Source organism: Athene noctua, chromosome 2 (genome assembly GCF_965140245.1).
Source record: "Athene noctua chromosome 2, bAthNoc1.hap1.1, whole genome shotgun sequence".
NCBI classification, from domain to species: Eukaryota; Metazoa; Chordata; class Aves; order Strigiformes; family Strigidae; genus Athene; species Athene noctua.
This window is the reverse complement of record NC_134038.1, coordinates 56,451,084-56,473,290: the sequence shown is the minus strand read 5'-3', so window position 1 is coordinate 56,473,290 and position 22,207 is coordinate 56,451,084. Positions and strand designations below refer to the sequence as shown.

The following is a 22,207-nucleotide window of genomic DNA, read 5'->3' as shown; positions in this document are numbered from 1 at the left end:
ATCTTTTAGAGGTATCAGAGTGGAGTAAGGGGCCTGGAGTGGCCCCTTATTCAATTTATATCCAGCATAATGTCTCAGATAAAAATACTAAAAAAAAAAAAAAGACAAAGCAAGATAAACAAGACAATTACCTAACAAATCAAAGATAATTTAGAATATATTTTTGTGCTAGTCCACACTGTAGCAGAAGTTCTGGCATGTTGAACTTACACCAACACACGCACAAAGAGAAGGCCCAGTAAAGCAAAGCAGAGCAAGCACCAGGTTCGTTTTAAGGGCTGTACGAAGTGTTATGCCTCACGTAGGAGGCTGCTTTCACACTGTGGCCATGAACGATGTAAACAGAAAAGGGGCATGTAGTCATGACTAAAATACCACTGCTGTTTCTGCTAGCACATTTATTTAATTGAAACAGTCTGAATTAAACTTTGGCCAAGATAAAGCAAGAATATTTTTAATTGCTAAAATTTAGGTCCTCTTCCTGAGGTTCCCTCATCCTTTAGAGGGCTCTACACCACAAAGAGCTGCTTTCAAAGTTTCCCAAGGACTTGTATAGTCTATAATGCTTCTTCACCTGCTGGACACTTTAAAGTAATCTTGAGAAACAACCACTTGTGTGGGCAGCATTTTGCTATTACTAACATGACTAACTAGCAAAAACCAAAACTCTACCCTCCACTAGCACTTACTGATGACCTCCTGGCTCCACAAAGTCAGGCAGCATGACATAATTTCTCTCTTACACGTCAACAAATAAGTGATACCTTTTAAATGCTACTGTATTATTAGAGTCTTCCCCTCACAGGCAGCTGAAATAAGGTTACAGAATATATGAAAATTAAATCAACGATGATATTTCACAGGGGCAGCAGAAGAGAGACTTCCCAATGTAAACTCTTCCCAGCCACTTTACCTACAGGCTTAACTCTACAAATAGCTGGCCCCTGCTGGAGCCAAAGTCTCATCTAGGGTAAAATCACAGTCCCTGGAAATATAAAAGGTGGTAACATCATATCAGGTTGAGATCTGGCTCACAGTATATGAAGTCTGAGACCTCTGCAGCACCAACAGTCTGTTCTGCGAAGGCTTCCATGGAGCATTCTGGAAGACTTTCTAGCACTTCTTGAATAGAAATAAAAACAAACAGTTGTGTTTTGTTTTTTTCTTGGAGACCTTTAATCTCCAGCAGTCATTAGCACTAAGTCTATATACACTATGTTCTACAGCCTACGTTCCAGACATATGAAAGATACATGAAGGACCCTCCTGTGTGAAAGAAAAACTTCTCTGAAACAGGATTTTAAAGTATGTGCACTTACTGTTGCACTCCAGCTGCAGGTAGGTATGTCAGAGTGACAACTACAAAATTCAGCATACGGCCATGCTCAGGAAAATAACAGTCTCTTCTGGGATTTATCTAATCATTTGTCTATTTACAGATGACAGTTTCCCTGTTATCCCTTAGCCCCTTCCAGTTAAAGGAAAACACAGCTCGCTCCAATACCAACCAGGAGAACTGTGTTGTAAAAAAATATGACAAACAAACCCATGAGTAAACAACTCAGACAATGCTGTGGTTTTAATTTCCAGATGGTTTTTATAGGTTTCTCCAGGAAAGGAAAATGAAGTTTTGGAATTCTCCTGATAACTTTTGCACCACTGTCCTGTTTCCAACCATTTTGAGAGAGAAACAGAACTGTTAAGGCTTCATGCACCCAGGTGGCCAAGGAAAGCAGACAGAGCAGACTCATTCCCCTCACAAGAGGTGACAGTGTGAGCTCGTGGCTTTCCAGGCACCTGGACATGCCCACTGAAAGTCAGCTGAGACACAGAGCCCCAAGACACCAGTCTGTATTATCCTACTGCTCCCAGAAATACTCGTAGCCTAAAAAAGTTGTAATCCAAATCAAAGAAGTTGCTATAGATGATGGAGACATCAAGGTGAAAGACCAGAACACAGTGTTGTACAGGTTGAGAAGTTTTAAACAACGTAGAATTAAATTCTTTACCTAAGACTTGCCAATGTCAATCAGGTCCCGTGATCAGAAAGTCCCTCAGGTGGGACACCCTAACAATGGTTGGTTCTAGGCAATTCAGACAAACTCTTTTTTTCAGTTTCCCATAGTTAAGAATTACTTTCAACATGAAACAGAAGGCTTAACACATTCTTCATAATGTGTTAAAGTTTAAGTACTGTAATGGTGCAAAACCTGTAATGCAAAGAGGTGCTCCTGGGCTTTCGGCCTCCATGGATTTTAATGGCAGCGCCAGTTTACTTAGTCCTAAAGCAATTCCTATTATCAATTCTGATTTCATTACATCTCTTGTCTCTGGGCTGTCAAGTAGAACAGAAGCTTCTGATAAAAGTTCTCTGTGCTGCTCATCATTTTCTAGACTATTATGTTTCCCTAATACTCTCCGGAGTTTTCCATCCAATGAGTGCTATAAAAGCTTTGCTGTGCACCAATAATTTTTATTGGTCTAGTTCTGTATTATCCTTTTCTAGATGACCAGCAGCACCCACAGTATTTCAGGTACACCCACTGATCTGTGTAACAGCTACAGATCTATAAAACATTATAATGTTTTGTTATTCTCTGCTCAGTTCCCACTGAAACCTAACATAATTTTTGCCGGTAGTTTCACATTGAGCAGAGACTATCATTGCTCCTTCTCTTATGAAGCTCCTGAGTTAACACAATACATTTAAAACCCATAAAAGTGCATACTCGGTTCTTCTTCTCTCCAAGTGCTTCAAATGTTCAATACTGAGATTTATTTTCCATCCTCTGCCTTCATTTTTCACTCATTCCTCGGGGATTAAGTCTGTGATTAAGTTCTGTCTGGTCTTTGCTGGGCTTGATTTAAGATTAAAAAAAACTTCATGTCATCTGAAAATTTTGCTGTATCATTGCTGGTTCCTTTTTCCAGTTCATTAAGTGGCACCAGACCCAGCAAAGAACCATGCAGCACCCCCGCTGTTAACCTTTTGCTATGCTGAACATCGTTTCTTGTCCCTTAGCCAAAACCCCTTAACAAGCCCAGTGTTTACCACCCGCCTCTCCCAAGGTTATATCCAACTCCAGTCCTTATGGAAACAAAACTCCCATGGATTTCCACGGTCATTTTGCTTGACAACAGGGTATTTGCAAAATCAGGGAACAAAGACTGTTCTCACCAGCAGCAGAGTTAAAATGGTACAGTAGCTGTGGTTACATGATTATCTCAGTTTATCTTATTTATAGATCTTTATGGATGTAGCCTCTTCGCTGTGCCAAAAGATCAGATTGTAAGTGCAAGTCCAACTAAAGGTTCTCGCAGGTCAACACAGCTCAGAGCGCGCCTGAATTTAGCTCTTCAGTTTCTCGGAGGATGAACGCACAGACTTTTCGACCTGTACAAGGATGCAGTGACACTTTTCACTGCTGCTCTTGTTATTCTCTTAGCACTTCACAAGGAGGGGCTTCTCTTTCCAGTGATAAAGGAACACAATAGACAGCGTAATGTTGTCGTCCTTCCCACATCAAATGAAGGAACCAGTTTCTTTTTTTTTTTTTTTTTTTTTTTTTTTTAAGGGGCGGTATTGAGGAAAACCGTTCCTGGAAAGCACGATCTTGAGAACCGGCAGTGTTTGCGGTGTTTTAGAGAGAGTTGGGGTTTGCTGAGCTACCACCACGCCAACCGAGCGTAACGCTGCCACAGTACACGTTGCACCCGACTTAAGGTCCATCCAGCCTCCGCAAATCGGGCTTTTGCAGGGAGCCGCGATCACGCTCTTAAGCCCCTTACCTGCCCTTAAGCCATGCCGCGGCCCCACGTCGCGGGGACCGCCGAGGCGCCCGGCTGGCTCTCCCTGGCTGTGCCTGCCTCCGGGAGCGGGTGAAATCGGGCACTTGGTCCCGCGGGGACCGGGAGGTGTGGGGTGTCCCACGGGAGGGGACTTCAGCCTGCGCGAAGCCCCACGCCGCCGCCAGCGCGGACCCCGCAGCCCGGGGCAGGAGGGCGCTGCGCCGCTCCCGCTGCCTCCCAGTTCCCTGCCCTGCCCTCCCCCGGGCGGACACCCGCCGCGGCCGGGCTCCGCGGGCGCTGCTCACCTTGAGGTACTCGTTCTCCGAGCGCAGCTCCTCCACCTCCCGCTGCAGCTCCTCCGGGGCCGCCGCCGGCGGCTCCCCGCAGCTCGGGGCTCGCCCCCCGCCAGGGGCCGCGGGCGGCGGCTCCCCGCGGGGGCCGGGGGGCGGCGGGGCTCCGCGCCCGTGGCCGGTGCGGGGCGGCTCGGCGGCGGGCGGGGCGGCGGGCGGCTCCCGCTCCCGGTCGCTGGAGCCGGTGCCGGACTCGGCGTCGCTGCTGGCGGCCGGGGCAAGGCGCTGCTCGTCGGAGAGCGGCTCGGAGGGGCAGTCGGAGAGGTCGGAGCTGCTGTCCGTGTGGCCGACGCGGGCCAGCGCCGCCGCCGCATGGCCGCTGCCCGCCGCGGCGCCCCGCTTCCCCTTCCTCCCCTTACCCGGCGGCGGGGCCGCCTCGCCACCGGGCTGCCGACCCCCGCCCCGGCCACCGGGGCCCGGCTCCGGCCCGCGGGCCGCCCGCTTGGCGCAGGGGGCGGCCTTGGCGCCCGCCCTGCCGGCGGCGGTGGCGGCGGCCTTGCCCCCGGGGGCGGCGGGGCGGCGGGAGAGGCGGCCCGGCGCCGCCAGGAGCCCCGCGGCCGGCGGGTGGGCGCCCGGGTGCGGCGAGGGGGGCGCCCGGCCGGGGAGGCCGGGGGACTTGGGGGGGGCGGGCGGCGGCTTGGCGGCGGCGGCGGCGCGGGCGTGGAGGTCCTTGAGGAAGGGTCTGGCGGGCGACGGGGCGCGGTGCAGCCTCTTCTTCTCGGCGTGCGGGTGGTGGTGGCCGCCGGGCGAAGGCGGCGGCGGCCGCAGCGCGTCGCCGGGCCCCGGGCCGGGGCCGTTCAGCGCTTCCATGGCGCGGGCCGGGGGCGGCGGGGCGGCAGCGGCGGCCGCGGCGGCGCCCGGCGGCGGCAGGAGCGGCGGTCCCCGCGGGGCGCAGCAGCAGGACGGGGGGCAGCCTCCTCCAGCCTCCCCGCTCGCTCTCTCATCACTTCTGCTTCTCCCAGCCACAGACTTCACACTTTTCTTTCGCGATCCCCCTCTTCCTGCCCCCCCACCTCCACCTCCTCCTCCTTCTCCCTCTCCTCCTCCTCGCCGCTCTCTGCCGAGCACTGATTTGTTTCAATAAAACGAGCTCAAATCCCCCGGTGGCAGCCGTCTCCTCCTCCTTCTCCTTCCCCTGCCGCTCCCCTCTCCGCCTGGCTCAGCCTGATGCAGCTCAAGTTGTGATGCAGCCCCCCCAAACCCTCCTTTTCCCCTCAATCTGAAGCAAAGGCGTGTTGCCCGGCTGCCTTCGTCTCCGCTGGCGACCCCCGACCCCCCCCTTCTCCCTCAGCCCACCGGCACCGCTAACCCCATGGCTCCCCGCTGCCCCCGGCTCCGGCCGCCGCCGCCGCCTCCGCCCGGCTCCTGAAATAGCCCCGCTGCTGCCGGGGCCGCTCCGGCGCGGCGCTGCCCGCCTGTGCGCAGGATCCGCCCCCTCTGTCAGCCAGCCAGGCTCCTCTCCCTGCAAACTACTTTCCACGCACGCTTTATTATAGGGGCGCCTCTGCCAGCCTCTTCCTATCAGAAAGCCTCGTTTCGGGGAGAAATTTTCATTTCCCGGCCATGAGCTGTATAGCTTTATAGCGTTGCCCGTGTATTTTAATTTTTTCCGAGCTAAGATTTCATGAAAACTCTCTCTCCAGAGACTGGCGGCAGCAAAACAACAGCCACCGCATTATCTCTTTGCTCCAGGCAGACACAGGTTCACCCAGAGGCAGGGCTGAGTATCCGAGGGAATCAGCAAGTTCCTGGCTGTGGCTAAACTACAAAAGGCACGGACCCATCCTTTGGAGCACGGGGATATGAAATTACAGCCCTTTACATTTGCAAAGCACCCGGAGAGTAAATGAAAGGGAGGAGAGGCTCAAGCGTGGGAAAGAGACGCAGCCTAATGGGTAGAGCAGAGCAGAGGAGCCAAGGATGTTCCTGACTCCTCCGCTCGGGCGCAGCGGGACCTTGGACAAGCCGCGGTGGCTCCCGTATCTCTCCATCGAAGGTGATAAACGCGTGTCTAGCTCACCAAGTCCTTGGGAGCTTCAAACCTTCCACGTCTGAACGGCAGCGACTGCAGCGCGCCCCAGGGAAAGGCAATCGAGGGGGTTTTGGGGAGGGGGGGCAGCACCCCGAGGCGCTCCGGGCCTCCCGCTCTGCTCACCTGGGCACAGGGTGTTACGCCGAAGGGCAAAAGACCCGGGGACGGCTGGAGCCTGGGGGCACCGGGCACCATCAGCAGCCGGGGAGGCCAAGGTAAGATCAGGCCGGTAGCTCCGGTAGTCCCGGCCCGGGTCCGGTGCCAGAGGACACGGGGTACTTGAGACGGCTCGGGCCGGCCAGCCGGGGGGAGAGCCGGGACCGCGCCGGCATCCCGGGACTCCCCGTCTCGGTAAACGCGGGGAAAACCGATTTATCCTGCAGGATAGCAACACCGGTGCCGCGCATGAGTATGCAACAGGTAGTCCTTAGATTGCAAAGGTGGACAAAAAATAATTAATTCACATGAGAGCTGTATTTACAGGTCTCCAGGACCTGGGAGCAGCTCCTCGGCACCGGCCCGGACAGCCGGCGCGGGCAGCGCCAGCCAGGAGAGCGCGGTGATGGGCGAGCTGCACCCCGCAGCAAGCCGGGGCTCGGGGGTCCCTCCGCCCCCCGGCCGCTGGGACTGACCCCGGGCAGGGCAGGGCCGGGCAGGGCAGGGCAGGGCGGTCCTTCCGCGAGTGGGCGGAGATGAAAGCCCGGCTCCAGGGCACCCACCGGGCGATTTGTTGCTGTTGTTGGGTGCGTTGTTTTTCTTTAAATCTCTGGACAAATTCAGCTTCTGTTACGCCTCAGAGTTCCCTCGCCGTTGGCATCGGTTCCCGCATCCAGATGCGCCTTTCAGGTCACACGGCAAAAAACCTTTTGTGGCCAAGACTGCACTTGCTGCTGCCGGTCTGTACATCTAGCAGAGGTACTGGGAAGACTTCCTTGGGCCAAGTCCTTTAAAAATTACAGAAAAGACTCCGAGGAAAGGAAAAACACAACAGAATCGCTCCCAAGTGTAAGCCCCCTCATTCTCCCTCCCTGTACAACGTTAGTAATTTACTTGACCGGGTGAGATAACCAGTCTACAGAAGCAAAAGGAAGTGGCTCAGGTAGACTTTGATCTAGAAGGATGACTTATGAAATACAAACTATTGTTACATTTTAATGACATAGCATTTGTGTCAGGCCATCACACATGATCAGTGTTTCCTACCAAGCTGTTGTGTTCTTAGCTGGGGTTTCTTTTGGCAATATGCTGCTGGTCAGTTCAGGCAACCATCCTCTTCAAGAATGCTAAGAGAGTGAGAGACGTCTGATGCTCTATTTCATCCGGAGAAATAGTAATTGTTATGGAAATACTAGATATTGTGGATGTTGCCCTAGATGAGAGGTATCAGAAAGGTTGCTTTGCTTTACTATATTGCCACTCTCACTTGTTTTTGGTTGTAACTTTCAAGAACAGACGGGAAATCCAGCTTCACTTAGTAGATTTGCAGTGTGTTTTATGCCTGTGATGAAAGGGGAACTGCTCTCTGACAATTTATGAGTACCCTGTTTTGACTTTGCCCCATGAACAGAACCGTCCAATTCAAAAGGAAAATGAAAGGAAAAAGTATGGCTCAAGATAAGCCATTTTTCTGTGAACAATAGCTGAGAGACAGTGCCAGGCTTCTTTGCACTGGAGGGGAAAAGAATTAAGGAGGTGAAAAAGGAGCACATTCACAGAAGGCTGGGAATTGTCTGGGAGAATTAATCTGAGACACTGGAGTCCAGTTTCCTGTGGTTACCTTGTAAATTTTACATTGCAAATACATGAATAAATATATGTTTTTCTATGGTGTTTTGTTTTGGTTTGGTTTTTTTTTTTTTTTTTTTTTGTTTTTTTTTCCCACTAAATGCTTTGTTTCAATTGCTAAATGCTTTATTTTTAAGATGTCTTAAATGTGCATCATTGACCACAGGCCTCTAAAGGCAAAGAGGACCGAAACTCAGCCCGACTTCTGAGGAGGTGGCCTTGATAAATAGAGCCTCAGAATAATTAAAAGCTCATGACATAGTGACCTCAGATCAGAAAGGGGACTGAAGAGCGGATACCTCTGTAAACACGTGTCCTTTTATTCTGTACATCTTCCTCTCATTGAAACATACAGTAAAGTTTGTTATCCTTTGCATTCAGAGGCAGCACCAGTTCAATTAGGCATCCTAATAAAGTGATTTATTTACATTGATGCTTAAGCAAAATAGCTGTGGAACTGAAAACATGCAGCAGCAAAACACATTAGACTGAGACGAATGCTCAGTCACATTAAGGTCCCTTTACGTTGTGCTGGCAGTATAAAGCGTTTAATAACAAAGAAATGCAGACTCTGTAACCCTCGCTGGGCACGTGCCTGGCTGGGTGCAGATGGCAGATTTGTGTGGTATGAGGCCAGCTGTAGTATTTTGGCTGTGTTCCTCTGTCCTCTGCTGTCTGTGCGATGCCATTTGGAGATCCCTACAAGAGTGGTGTAAATAGGCACAGTGTGAATAAGACCCAAATATGAAAGCTAAGTACATACCACAGAGATCTCCATGGGGCTAGGCAAATGCCCAGTAAGGATTACTGATATCATATTTCTTATTTATTTATAATCAAAACATTTTTTCCTTTACTTAAAACTCGCTAATGGTTCTCACAGGAACATGCAGCCACAGGCCATCACTCCCACCCTAATTCTCCTCTCCCTTTCTTTTTATTTGCTTGTAATGTCCAATTGTTTTCTCTTATCGTAAATTAGTCATACACTCCCGGGTGGTGGAACGGTTTCTTATATGCTTCTGTAGCTCTTAACATAATAGGACGTCTGGGTGTTGGTTGAATAACACAAATACTCAGACATAACACTTTCACAACAAATTTATTTTGGCAATGCTGATATCCTTTGTCTGATTAATGCAGACATTTGATAACCGAGTTGTATTTGCACAAATAATTATGAAAAGTAGATGCTAAGCCTGGCTACTTAGATTAGCTATCACATATTTTACAAAGCATAAGACACAGTTTTTGGTAGTGCAGGGCTGCCTAAATTACTTTCTAGGGCTGAGGCACGAAAGAGTTTACAATTAATTAGAGAAGATATGAAGAGGCTCAATCTAAATGTAAGTTTGTCCCTGAGCCAGCCCAGTTTACAGTAGCCTAAGCTTAAGCTGTTATTTTCTCCTATTTCAAATCCCTATTTGAGATCTACTTCAATGACACCATAAGAGCATCCAACTTCTAATGTCTGGTCTCAGAGTTATAAGGGAGCACTGATGTTTATGGAGCTAAAACAAAACAGTAAAGGAAAACACAAATGCATCCATATATATGGATAAAACAGCGTATATCTGGTTGAGTCTATCATTACTCCCCCTTTGTATGTTGCAGATCCTGAGTTGTAATTTCTTTGTGGCCACATTGTGCTCTGTGATTATACCATCCCGGAGGAATCCTAATCAGGGCCAGCAGGTGTTACAGTAACACATTAACAACAGAAAGGAGGCACAGCAACAGAAAGATGTGTGACATTTTCAAGTTCGCAAATCTACTGTTTTTGCAATCTCTCCCTTGACTGCTATCTCTCCTTGGGGGATTCAAAGCCCCAAAGACCTTTTTTAAAGCTTTATTCCTGTCCCCAGGACTTATATCTAAATTGTGACTGCTTGCTCCTTATTTGTACAAAACCCAACTATTAAAGGTCTCAGTTCTTTACCAGAGCTTCTGTTCTACAGTAACAATATTACTGATTGCAATTATTCAATCAGGGAATAGAATTACTTCTATGACTAGCTCCTTTAAAGGACTTCAGCGGCAGCAGAAGGGCTTAGGGAGACTTTGGGAAGCTTCATCCAAAACTGTGATGGTCACCTAACCTCACTGACTCCTAGCTCTGTTGGCCATCTTAATTCTGGTCATAAAGCTTCATGGACAACCAGAGCCTTTTCCTTGTATGTGTCCATGCCCACTCACTTGGAAGCAGCAATGGAGCCCCTGGGCATCATGCAGTCACCACTAATGCTTTCTGGTAGGGATGGGGGTCTGCAGAAAACACAGCAGCAACCAGCTCTGATGAGAAAACAGCAGCACTTCACCTTTTGCAGAGGGCCTGGTGACCATGTCGCAGGGCAGCAAGTGGGAGGTCTGGCTTCGAAGCCTTCCACAGCCTGCAGAGATTAGACCAAACCTCCAAATGCCAAGGAGCTGATGAGGCTTGCCGACTGCTGTCAGTCATTCCTCTTGGTGCTGAGCCTTTGTGCATGTGTGTGAAACCTCTTGAGATCATGGCTGAGAAGCAAACATGGCTCTTGCACCCTTGCTGGCAAGAGAGCTTGGGCCTCCCTGTGCAAGCAACATGGGTGAAGCACTCCTACACTTCTCAAGCATGGAACTACCCCCTCTCCCACATCCTCCAGCTCTGGGTTAGTCACTGCTGCCTGGGCTGAAATCTGCAACCCTGTTACAGGTGGGTATTCCCAAGGGTGTGTGGTTCCCCTTTCAATGTCCAAGGAAACGTCAAAGAGCCAGAATGTAAAGTCCTACATGTTCAGCACTAAAAGGCAGATTTTTTCCAGTCTGGTGTCTGCCTGAGAGTCACAAAAGTTCATGCTGAGGTCTGACTTGGTCTGTTACCACTGTCCCATCTCTGCATAGTACAACCAGCTGTAATGTCCAGTGGGAAAAAACCCTCCAAAATTAATATATCACGCTATCATACCAAGGGGCATCTGTGAACCTCAAACACAAAGGAGCACATACCATGCTATTAGAGTTATTACTTACTTCACTACTAAACAAGGCAAACAGCAGTTTCAAATATTAATTAATTTGTACTTTTCCTCCTCACAAGCCACCTGCAACCTCAATAAACACCCACATCCACACTTTAGAATTTATTATCCACTCCCCATTGTAGGCCCAAGTACCTAGGATCTGGTATTATCTGTAGCATAGCACTGTGTACCACACATTTTCCAGCTCCCTACCTTTCAAGGGATTATTTATTGCATTTCAACAAGTCTCTCTTTTAAAGTAGCAGCTTCATCTGGTTCTAATTAACCTTTCATGCTACAGGTGCAGCTCAACCCAGCTGACCATTACTGTTTGGTTTGGGGAGGTTTTTTGGTGGTAACTGTACTAAATCAAGACTTTAAAAGCCATAAAACATTTGATTGTTTTGAACCCCTGGATGTTTCGTGACATTCAGAATAGAGGGACCAAATCAATCAAGAATCACTGAGAATCAAAGGCTGGCTCTAATCAGAGGCACCAAAAGAGGAACAGTGCATTTGGGGTCTTCCTTCATAGACATCAAGGAGCCGGCACAGAAAAGTAGCATTAATTTATCAGGCATTCAATGAGGAAAAATAAAGATGGGTTGTATACTCATTACTTACTGAAGATAGATGCTTTTCACAGTTTCTGGTTGTTGAGACTGATACACATTACTGGATATACTGTTTTTAAGATACAGTTTGATACCTCAACACCAGAAATATTTTGCAGAATTATGAATAATATTTTAAAAGCTGAGGAGGCAGACTAGTAAGATGACTGTTGGTTGGCAGTGTTATTAATTTGGCTGTTCTGCAAGGGAAGTGTCACCTTACACTGAGCAAAACATCAGTCTTAGAATATTAGAAGTTATCCATTTCTAATGGTACAGTTGGCTGAAGAAAGCTGCAGAAAATATCATATTCTGCACACACATACATGCCTCCGATAACTAACCGATATCCCAGTATAGCAAACATTCAATAGGATTAACTTCCTATGTATATCTGTGCCAAATTTAGCAATTAAAGAGTCAGTATTTTTCCACAGTGCTTCATTCCCACTGTATTATTTCCTCCTACCCCTACCACCTCTTCAGCTATTTCCTTCATGATTAAGGAGGCTGTTCCCAGCAGAAACTAAATCCCAGGTTTTTTTCATTCCCATTTAAGATGCCATGGGCAGGCATGCTGTATTCTTTATGTTGTCTCTTTTCAGTAATTTTAATTAATCTACCTTCAATTGATCCTAAAACTTTAGGACTGTTGGCTTTAGTGACAGCTCCCTTCAAAGCTGTTGCTGTTTTTGATTTGTCTGGTTTTGAGACAGCTGCTCCCTGTTTTGTTGTGGTTTTTTTTTTTTTTTCTGCCTCTGAAAAATCCCAAACAATTGCTTCTTACAAATACTCTGACTGTGATGGTTTAGGAGTTGCTTTGTCCTCAGTGCATCTGCTGTTCTGTTAGGGCTCATGAAAGCTGATTACTGAAGTCTGCTTCCCTGCCTGTGCTTCCACATGGAATTTCCTCTCCAACTCTCCCGTCCAAATTTGGAGCATGTCATTGCACCCCTGTGTGATGGTCAAGCTCTTAATTATGCAACACCTTTGAGGCAAGCCCATAGTTACTTCCTACTTAGTTTAGACTCAGCCAAAAAGGCTCCACAATCAGTTGAGAAATGAATGCAAACTCTTACTCATCAGGGCTTAAGTACCAAAAAATAAATGCTCGGAAGAAGCAGAAGCCAATGAGCAGGAATGTGTTATCCTGACATAAAGAGAAGCATAAGCAAGTAAGATTGAATTCCATACATCAGAGGGATGTTTAGAAGATGGACCACTGATTGCAGGGGAAGATGGAGGCACAATCTAAGCACAGTACGTCACCAGAAATAGTATTAGTGGTATGTTCAGTGTTCCACACTCCTTCCGTAAGTCATTGACTTTAATTTGTGAATTTAAACAAATACTCCTATTCCGAAGTTGAAGAATAAGCTTTGCTTGCTTTCTTAACTTGTCTTATAGCGTGTTACATTGTGTTTCTGATCAGTAGCAGAACAGATAGTGTTATTTCCCTGCACCTGTAACAAATGGTCAACAATAAAGATTTTCACTAAACCAGGGAGTTAATGTGCACTAAAAAATATTTTCAGATCAGCAGATGCCTGTAGCATATCCAAGAAATGTCCTTAACACTGAATTATTAGAATTAAAAAAAAGGCTCAAAAATCAGACCCCTGTTATATCTTTACAACACTTTGGGGCTCTTTTTTGAGGCTAGTTTGAAACAGTTCTTTACGTCATTTAGTATGGGAAATGCCTGCATTTTATAAAGAGTAAAATACAATCTGACAGCTAATTGATTTACTGCATTTCAGCTTGTAGGGTTAAGCTCAGAACTATGTTGAAGTGCCCTGACAGGGCAAGAAAAACAGGGGGAGGAAGAAGAGTTTTCTAGTTACCTGGTAAGAAGGTTTGGAGCCTATTCTCCAGCTTCTGAAGGAATAAATATCTTTTTGTTCAATTTATTGCCTGGCAATGGAATTAAAGCTCTAATATTCTCTATTTAAAATTGTGAGGTGACAGCATGGTGCTAGCACGGACCGGTCTTGAGATGTTAAATGTATTTGAATGCCTTACCTGTGCATAATTAGTCCAAAATTCATATGAAGATCTTTTTACATTAAAGACAAGATAAACCAAAACCTCAGTTTCTCGGATATGTATCTTGGTCTGGAAGCAATTATAAGTTCACACTGCTGTCTTTTTTACACTGACGCTGAAACTTCTTAAATTAATTTATCCTAACCCTCGGTAAGAACAGGCACTTGTTGGAGGGATGCCATGGCAGAGGGTGTTTCAGGAGTGTTACTGCTGTGGCAGGAGTGAGAACCAGTGGGGTGCAGCACTGCTGTGGGGTGCAGGCAATGCTGCCTGCATCTGCAGGCAGAGGCACTTGCCCCAACCCCAGCCCCTGAACCCTGAGCTGAGAGGAGACATGCCTGAGGTTGGGTTTTCCACCACGCTGCTGTGGGCTTGGCTCTCTGTCCCAAGGTTTTGTGTTACCCATCCCCAAGGAGAGACTGGTGAGCCAGGTGGCTTGCTCATCTATACCTAGCTGGGCCATATGGATAATCTGAGAGTGTGGGCTGGGGTGTGAGCTGGAGCTGTGTGTGTGCTGGCTCTGCTGCTTGTGTCCATGCAGAAAGTTAAATCCATTGACTATGCTGGCACGGGTAGTGACCATTTGGGTAAGACTAGATTAAGCCTAGGGAAAAAAAAAGGAGGAAGATCTCCCCTACCAAGAGGGGATGTCAGCACAGAGGTGAAATCACAAACAAAAACTCTGGGAGAGTGCAGAAGGTGATTCTGCATTGAGTGTAGCAGAGATGTTAATTAAAAATAATGAAATGAAACTCTTGAGACTTTCATAGAACAACTAACTTTCTTCTAAATACTAAGAGCTTATGAGCACAACAAACAGGAGCTGCCATTTATTTAAAATTTTCTGAAGGGTTTTGGTAAAATCTGTCTTTGGATGTTGTTGACAATCATCTTGTAATGAGCCGAAAACTTACTGCAGGGTGGGAAGTATGGAGGGATAACTGGCAAAAATGGAAAGCTGTTAATTGTTGAATTTGTCAAGGAATATTACAATACAACTGGCATTTTTAATCTGTTTATTTGCAATTTAGAAGCGGAAGTGAATGTCCTCATTCACCAAATCTGCTGATAGCAAAATTTTATTCTGGTGGCTCAAGACTGTGACAGACTCTAGGAAAACCTTACTGAAATCAGGTAATAGAACACTTAGTGGTAAATTAAATTTAGACCCATGCAGGACTGGGGAGTAGAGATGAGTGAGTAAGTCTTTCTACAATGTATTCAGCATATTTAGCTTTTGTATATGTTTGCAAAATGCTAAAGATCCATTTATGGTTCTCCAAAATTCATTACTTGTTTCATGTATTTCCAATGTAATTGTTACAAATAATTCTCAAGCCATAAACTGTTTATGGCAAGTTCTGGCCATTTCATTAGGTAGGACCTCAAAAGGCATGTCCTGATTCCTGATTTCAGGTTGGTGGTATCTGAAATCAGCAGTGCAAACCAATTTCTGTGTTTTTAACCCCAGAGCATCCTTCACTTTTGCATTAATTAAATATGATAAAGAGAGATTTCTAAGAGTTTAGAATTAGATAAATTAAGGGAATCAACCATCACACAGCAGAGTGGAGAATTTGGGGGAAAAGGGGAAAAAACCTGGACAAGGAGAAAAAGAGAAGCAAGCTTACAAATCAAATTACCTTCCAACGATTAACAAAATACCTCTAGGTTTAGGACATACTTCCCATTACAGTATATTAGGAAAACTATCCCAGTGCAGCCTGACAACAGCTTCTACCTCCCTCTCTTCCCATCCCTCACATGCCTTTTCCAAGTGGACAAAGAAGAGCCGGGCGATGGAGGGCAGGGAGGAGGAAGGGGCTGGTGGAGGCCCCGTGAGACACCATGGCCGTGTACAGTGCTCGCTGGCAGTGCCTCCCTCTAACAGATCCACCCCACACATCACAGGCCTTTGTCACCGGAGGATGTCCCTCTGCTTTCTGTGTTCACTGGTGCAGAAGCCATTCACCCCTCTGAGGGTAAGTAGCTTTGCTGCTCTGAGGAGTGCCAGCGTAATGCAGTGTTTCATGAGCAGCATGGCAGCACAGTTTCATTTTAACAACAGTGAGTTTATGTTTGTGCCATCTCCCATTTTTTATTCATGAATACGTTAATTTTGTATCATTTGCACCATAAATAGAGCCTTTCCTGCAAAAGGAACACTAAGGGTCCATTATTTTTATCTTTTTCCCTACCCTATTCTCATTTGCTGTTAGTCACCTTTTCTAAATGAATCAATGTTGCTTCTCCCAAAACCCAGGCATGCTGAATTTATTCAGGCAAAGTGCTGATATTAAAATTGGGGCACCTCCCTTCAGCAATAAACAGTGAATAATAATGTGAAGCATTACAGGATGACAGCCACCACTTGAATAAAGAAGAATACACACCTGACTCATCCTTTTTGCTGTCTGTCAACAGTAATGGATTCAGATCTGGCAGTGCCTCTGCATGCCACACAAAAGGTTGCATCCTCATGTCTTTTGGACTTCTGTACTAAAAATCTGCATTGCCACACTCCAGAGATGTGCATCGATTTTTATAATACTTCTGTTCTCCGCTAAAGACCAAGAAAGATCTTTAACATCTATTAAATTGACACTTGTCACTAATTATTTTTAAGTTTATCATAATCCGTAACTTTCAAACTCCCTTTAGCTGCTTTAATTTTGTGTTCTGTACACCATCCTTTTTCCATTCAAGAAAAGAGTTCACCATCTCAGGAGGCAAAGCCACGTACTATTTTAAAAAACTCCTGAAGAGATGAAAAAGGTATGAATGGATCCTGTGGTCTAGGCAAACACCTATTGTGCTAACGTGACTGCATGAAAGAGATCAACACCGAGAATATAAAAAGGCAGGCTCACTTTTGGTATTAAGTTTCTTTTCCTTTACTACGCTTTCCCTGAAGCATGCTTGTGCCTTTGTTTATCTCCATCTCCTGCTTTCTCGTCTCTTCTAACTCCTTCAGAGTATTCTAACTCATTCAGAGTATCAAAATCACTTTTGCCCTTTGGGCCACATTACTCCTCTCTTCAAAACTTTCTTGCCTGCAGCATAATTTTTAAGGTCTTATCGTACCATCTTCATGGGGTTACCTATGCTTCTGGCTTCTTTCCAAGCCTAAAATATGATCAGGGGTAAGAAAGATGCCGTAGGCCCACAGAGTTTGAAACCATTATGTTTAAGTCTGGCAGTGGGTCAAGGCAGAGATGCAAAGCTGTGCTTTGGTATATATTTCATGCCTGATCTGTAGTAGAGGTGAGCTGTGTAAACTGCCTGTTGAAACCATTTTATGACAGGAAATCACAGCGCCACAAAATATACCATCAAAAAGAGAACAGGGAAGGAGTGGGAAAAGGATAACTGCTGCTCGTCAGCTGAACTCATTACTTCACTGTGGGATGAAAGCAAGGTGACCAGGAAAATCTGGTCACAGGTGCTTGGCAGTGCTTTTCTACCTTACATCCTCCAGAGCAAGTAAGATCCATCCACTCACTGTGGGGACAGCACTCACAGCCCTCCAAACAAAGTTGGATTTCATGGTGGATATAAAATATGGATTCAATCTCTTCTTTCGTGCTAAAAAGCCACACTTACGGTGCTTGCTCTTCAAGAATTTTCAAGAATATGTACTGAGTAGCTTGATGCAAAATTAGTTAAAGACTAGGAATGATGGTATGTGTATCCATTCTTGTATCATGCATGTGATACACTGGAAGAAATTAGGTTACAGTTCTTCTAAGTTATTAAATGCTGCTCTGGCTAATTACTGTGATTGTTGTACAGACTACAGGCAGGTTCAGGACAAGACACTAGGTAAGTGGTCAGTGGTCACCGTGTGATCAGAGAAAAGCCAGGTACTCACTTCTCTACTTCCAAGCTAATTGCCTGCAACAGAGCTGCTCCCTGTGAGTTCCCTTTGGTGACTTATACTTTTGAGGGAACCACTGCTACAACCGTGAAGGCTTGGACCTGAGCCCTGCTGCTCTCACTTCATATAATATTGGTCTCACCATAACAGTCTTGCAACCTCAGAGATCTGCTCTAAAGCAAAAGGCCAGATTCACAGGCTGTGTCTCAGTTGCCTCTGTAATGTTCTTTAGAATATGGGAAAAAAGTCATAGGAAACTATAAGCTGTTGGGGAAAAATTCATAGGAAAATATATATAAACTGTAAACTCAGCATTACTAGATGGTATGCTTTATTTTGTATTCTTTGGTATCTTGGTGAATTTGCCCATAAATCTGTGTTGCTACTGCATGTTTCATCTAATAAGTGATATTAAATAATGGTATTATTTTTGCTGGGTTTTTATGTCTCAATTAGTGTGAAATTTTGTTTTAAAATTTTAAAATTTATCAAATGAAGAATATTATCCAAGCAAAACTATCAAGTATAAGGTTAGGAATTGGAATCTATATTGTTAACTGAAGACTACCACACACTACAGAGCAAAGCCTTTTAAAGAATACTATACAATACATTACAGATCTAAGCTTTTCAAGGCAGGATATGCAGGATTAAGGCTACATTTAAATCCAAACATGATAAAAGGGAAAAAAACAAATAGGCAAAACATGACTGCTTTACAGCGATGTTATGTAAGAACTTACATAGGGAAGTAATTAATCCCCTGGTTCTACCTTGTAATGGTATCAGGAGGGAAAAAAAGATATTTTAAAACTTTTTTTTTTTTTTTGTCCTTATCTAATCTGATACCATAAACACTAAAACACTTTAATGCAAACTGTATGGCTGTTGCCATCACAGTGCAGAGCTCATTTTGTTTGTGAGCCTCAGTCCTGTATTTTCTGTTTCAGCACATTTCGATTTCTCTTCAGTACCAGCTCAGCTCTGACATTTTTGGGAGTTTGTGACCACTGAAATACTTCGCCTTGTGACACTTTTCAAATAACCACGACATCATCTGTACTACATTCTATTTTCAATTTTGTGACAGATATTCTCAGTACTGACTCAGTCTTGAAGTTACTTGTGTTTTCAGGCAAAAATGCTAAGATTACACTATCCTTTGGGACTATGTATACTGCCTACATAATATATATATCTATCTTGTAAGCAGCTTAGGATAGGGACCATGTATTATATAAAGTGGAGCATATAACCAATGCCCTTATTTAGTAATAACCCATGTTCTCACTCCTTCTGACTGTAGTGCCTGGTGGCAGACAGGGATTTATTCGGGAGGAGATGAGTGGTAGCACAGTAACATCATCTAAAATTTACACTTGTTATTCCTGCCTTTCTCATTCAAAGTTGAAGACAGCAAGCAGCCCGTGATGTAAACTCCTTGGTAATCGATATGTGTAAAAGGTTTCTAGATCCTCTCCATGTTGTTCCATCTTCCACCTCCCCAGGAAGAAATGCTGTGATGGAGATGGCAGCATTATCTGCAGGAGGGTACGGCTGCTCCCCTCCCTTCTTCCCTCACTCCCCCGGGCTCCCAGAGAAATACACTGCCTTTGAAACTCACGTGCCAGCATATTATTTAAAGATTTATGGCTCCTGATTCTCGCTACACTCCGCTCTTGTGGCTTTGTTTACTTGGCAGGGTGAGGGAGGGAGGAGGGAACTGGATTAGCCTCAAAACCCCACAACAAAAGGCAGAAAAGCTCTGCCTTAGGCATTTAATAATCCGCATTTCTAGAGAATTACTGAATATGCTGGAATTATCTCTAGAAAATTTGGTGTATTTTAAAATAGTTATTCATAGCACTTAAGAAACACTTCACATCAAAATAGATTTGAAACCAATAGGAATTTTGTCTAACCACTGTCACATAGCATAAGAGAGAAGCAAACCAAAACGTTCCTTTTTTATCTACTTTACCTTTAGAAGTATAAATGTTACACAGATAAAAATAATCAGAACCACTGGGATGGGAGTGCTGGGAAAAAGAAGGGGAAGCAATTCAGTTTCTGGTCAAGTGAATAATTATCTTCCCATTTGTAAAGACCTTTACAGCTGAGAGAGGGCTACAGTACTTCCCTGAACATAATGTGGGGAGAGGAGTGGGGTATTGCTTTTGTTGATTCTTTTTTTTTTTAACAGGGGAAGAAAACTGCCTAGTCTTTGCTCATGGTATTAGACAGATATCATGCAATGGCTCAAAATGCTAATTTGCTTAATTGCATTAGTCCACTCCCCTCCTGTTATGGGAATTCAAGCTTCAATGGCAAATTCAACCTCCTAATGAGATTATGGTGACGTTCTCAATATGAGGCTGTAGGGTGGCAGTAAGATGGGCAAAGGAGCCTCATGTTTCCTTGGTGACTGGCTGAGTGGTTAACCCTGGTAAGAAAGGGTGGAGGGAAGAATCAGTCTGAGTGACAGTACTTCATCCTTTAAACTTTCAGTTCATGGCTGAGCAAAGCAGAAATAGTGCCAAGCAACGACCATGGGGAAATTACCCTTGTTTTAATCTCTGTCTCTTCCAGCTGATGTCAGTAGAATGGGACGAGACAAAGGACCTCAAGCTGTGGTAAAGATCATTAAAATAGAAGAATATAAAGCCATGGACAACACCGTGCCATCTATTAAATATTAATTTCAGTTGAATGGAGACATTTTACTTTGTTATGCTGTTTGACACTATCATTATTATTATTATACTTTTAATCTATTTTGTATAGTTTTGTTCCTTTTTTAAGCTCCTTTGTAATGAAGGTGCCTTGTAGTCAGCCTCACCAGCTAATCAGATTGCTTTCTCTTCATTACTCACATTGAGTTTTAAAGCCTGAAGCTTAAGCTAACTGGTCACGATTTAAGTTCTGTGGAAGAACTGAAACTCTGCCAGAAACACAGCATATAGCTATGTTTCTATTGCTGTCATATCAAGAGCAGGTGAGATGCTTTTGAATTAGGACTATTTATCACAAACATGCCCAGTTACAGTACAGGAGTAAAACACATGTGTTTATTATTCACTGATTTCAGTGGAAACAACTAATAGTCTTTTTTGACATTTAACCAATAAATTGTGTTAAAACAAATCTAGGGCAAGGTTAAAAAGATGATGACTATGAATGGAGAAGGACAAGAATTTCTTTGGGGTGTATTACTTTTTCTCAAGGTAAAGATATTTCTGAGTCAGAGAACAACACTGCCCACATGCAATTAAGCAGTCTATAGCCCACACACATGGATCCCCTGAGCCCCATTTAGCTCGCAGTAGTGCAAATCTAGAGGATTTCCATCACAGCCAGTAAAGTAAACCTGTTGTCAAAAACACTCATAAAGGCAAAACTGTTCCCACTTTTACAAGACTGAGTATGTAAGGAAAGACTGGAGATGCAGGCCCGTGGGTAAACCTGAACAAAGGGCTCCAAAGGCTAAGTGAATCCAAAAGTGGCAGAAAACTTACTCTGATCCCCAAGTACCACTGGTGTGTGATTTGCCTCTCTGGTGTGTGGCTGCTGCCCAGGAGGATGGTAGCAGGGAACAGTGTCCTGGTGCAAGGCAAGAAGAAAAGAAGAGACCATTAATATGTGAAACCAACAGCAGCAACTTCTAATTTAGATAACTGAGAGTGTCATTAATTGCTGAAATCTTTTCACTATTTTTAAACCTTAGGGAGCAAATGGAAATCACATTTTAGACAGAAACTTAATCAGGGTTTTTGAGAGCTAGTCATTTGCCAGAGGAGAAGTGACAAGGCCAGTTCTACATTCCTTACCTCTTCTCTCCTCTGGGAAGATTTCCGATGTCTGGTGCAGATCCATGCGTTGTTTCCTTTATTGTGGATTTGGCCGCAATGGCTCCTGGCAGATCATTTTGACGTAGCTGGTCATCAGGATTAAAATAGAAGAATCAATGGGTTTTCAGGAAACCCTGTAATTCTTATAATCACATCCTGACCTCAGTTCTCAAGATCTTCTATTTTCAAAGATACCTACACTGTAATCAAAGCTGCCATTACGGCATGGCTAGGTATGCCTGCAGCAGCTTTCATCTAGCTAGATTCAGATTAAAGCTTTGTGCAACCTTTGGGCTGCTGAAGCCAACGGCAGGGAGGCTGTTGCAGCGGTGGGGCCCTTACAGCCCCCAGGGAATGCTGGGCATCAGCTCGTGAGGCACCGTCGGCTTGGTGGCCCTTCCCTCGACAGCCCCTGCCTACCTGGCTCTGCTGGAGTCACACCTTTGCCTCCTAGAAATACCTTGTTATCCCCATCATGATCGGATTGTCTGTAGTTAGGTCTTCAAAACATGACCTTCTTCATTTATTTATTAAGTGCATGGCCAATTTTGCTCATTAAGCTCTCGCAGTTCAGGCCGGCTGAGGTTTAACTCCAAACATAGTAGGTACTGTTGTGGCTGTGACACACATCTGCAGCTCCTCCTCTTCAACTCTGGATTTTTTTCTGAAAGTATTTCCTTCTCATCTTTCTTCAAGCTTCTTTGTTGTTTCTTGTGGTCTAGAGCCCAAGAGAAGGTGGTGTTCTGGTGTACTTCTGAAAGTTCAGCAGGTTCAGTAAGTTAGCAGCTTAAGAAGTTGTGAAGTTGGGAAGAAGGTGAGATAATCACAGCACCTTTTAAAGGTGTTTGGTACATAATAAAATATTTTGAT

The 22,207-nt window shown here is 45.2% G+C and overlaps 1 protein-coding gene and 1 long non-coding RNA gene across 6 annotated transcripts in view; both read right to left on the bottom strand.

Moving 5' to 3' along the window:
* Nucleotides 1-4,561, bottom strand: part of MTCL1 (microtubule crosslinking factor 1) — a 113,333-nt gene extending 108,772 nt beyond the window's left edge. For 2 of the 5 annotated variants that reach the window (XM_074899195.1, XM_074899198.1), the window contains exon 1: nucleotides 4,095-4,561. The gene's annotated coding sequence lies outside the window, so the exon portion shown is untranslated. The remainder of the gene's footprint in view (nucleotides 1-4,094) is intronic. The other 3 variants (XM_074899199.1, XM_074899200.1, XM_074899196.1) reach the window with 2 other exon arrangements.
* Nucleotides 4,562-7,005: 2,444 nt separating this feature from the next.
* On the bottom strand, nucleotides 7,006-21,425 carry LOC141957534 (uncharacterized). Its single transcript, XR_012633126.1, has 3 exons — nucleotides 21,317-21,425; nucleotides 21,005-21,089; nucleotides 7,006-7,115 (listed from the first exon to the last, which is right to left on the bottom strand). It is a non-coding gene; the product is annotated as an uncharacterized LOC141957534 (long non-coding RNA).
* Nucleotides 21,426-22,207: the final 782 nt, after the last annotated feature.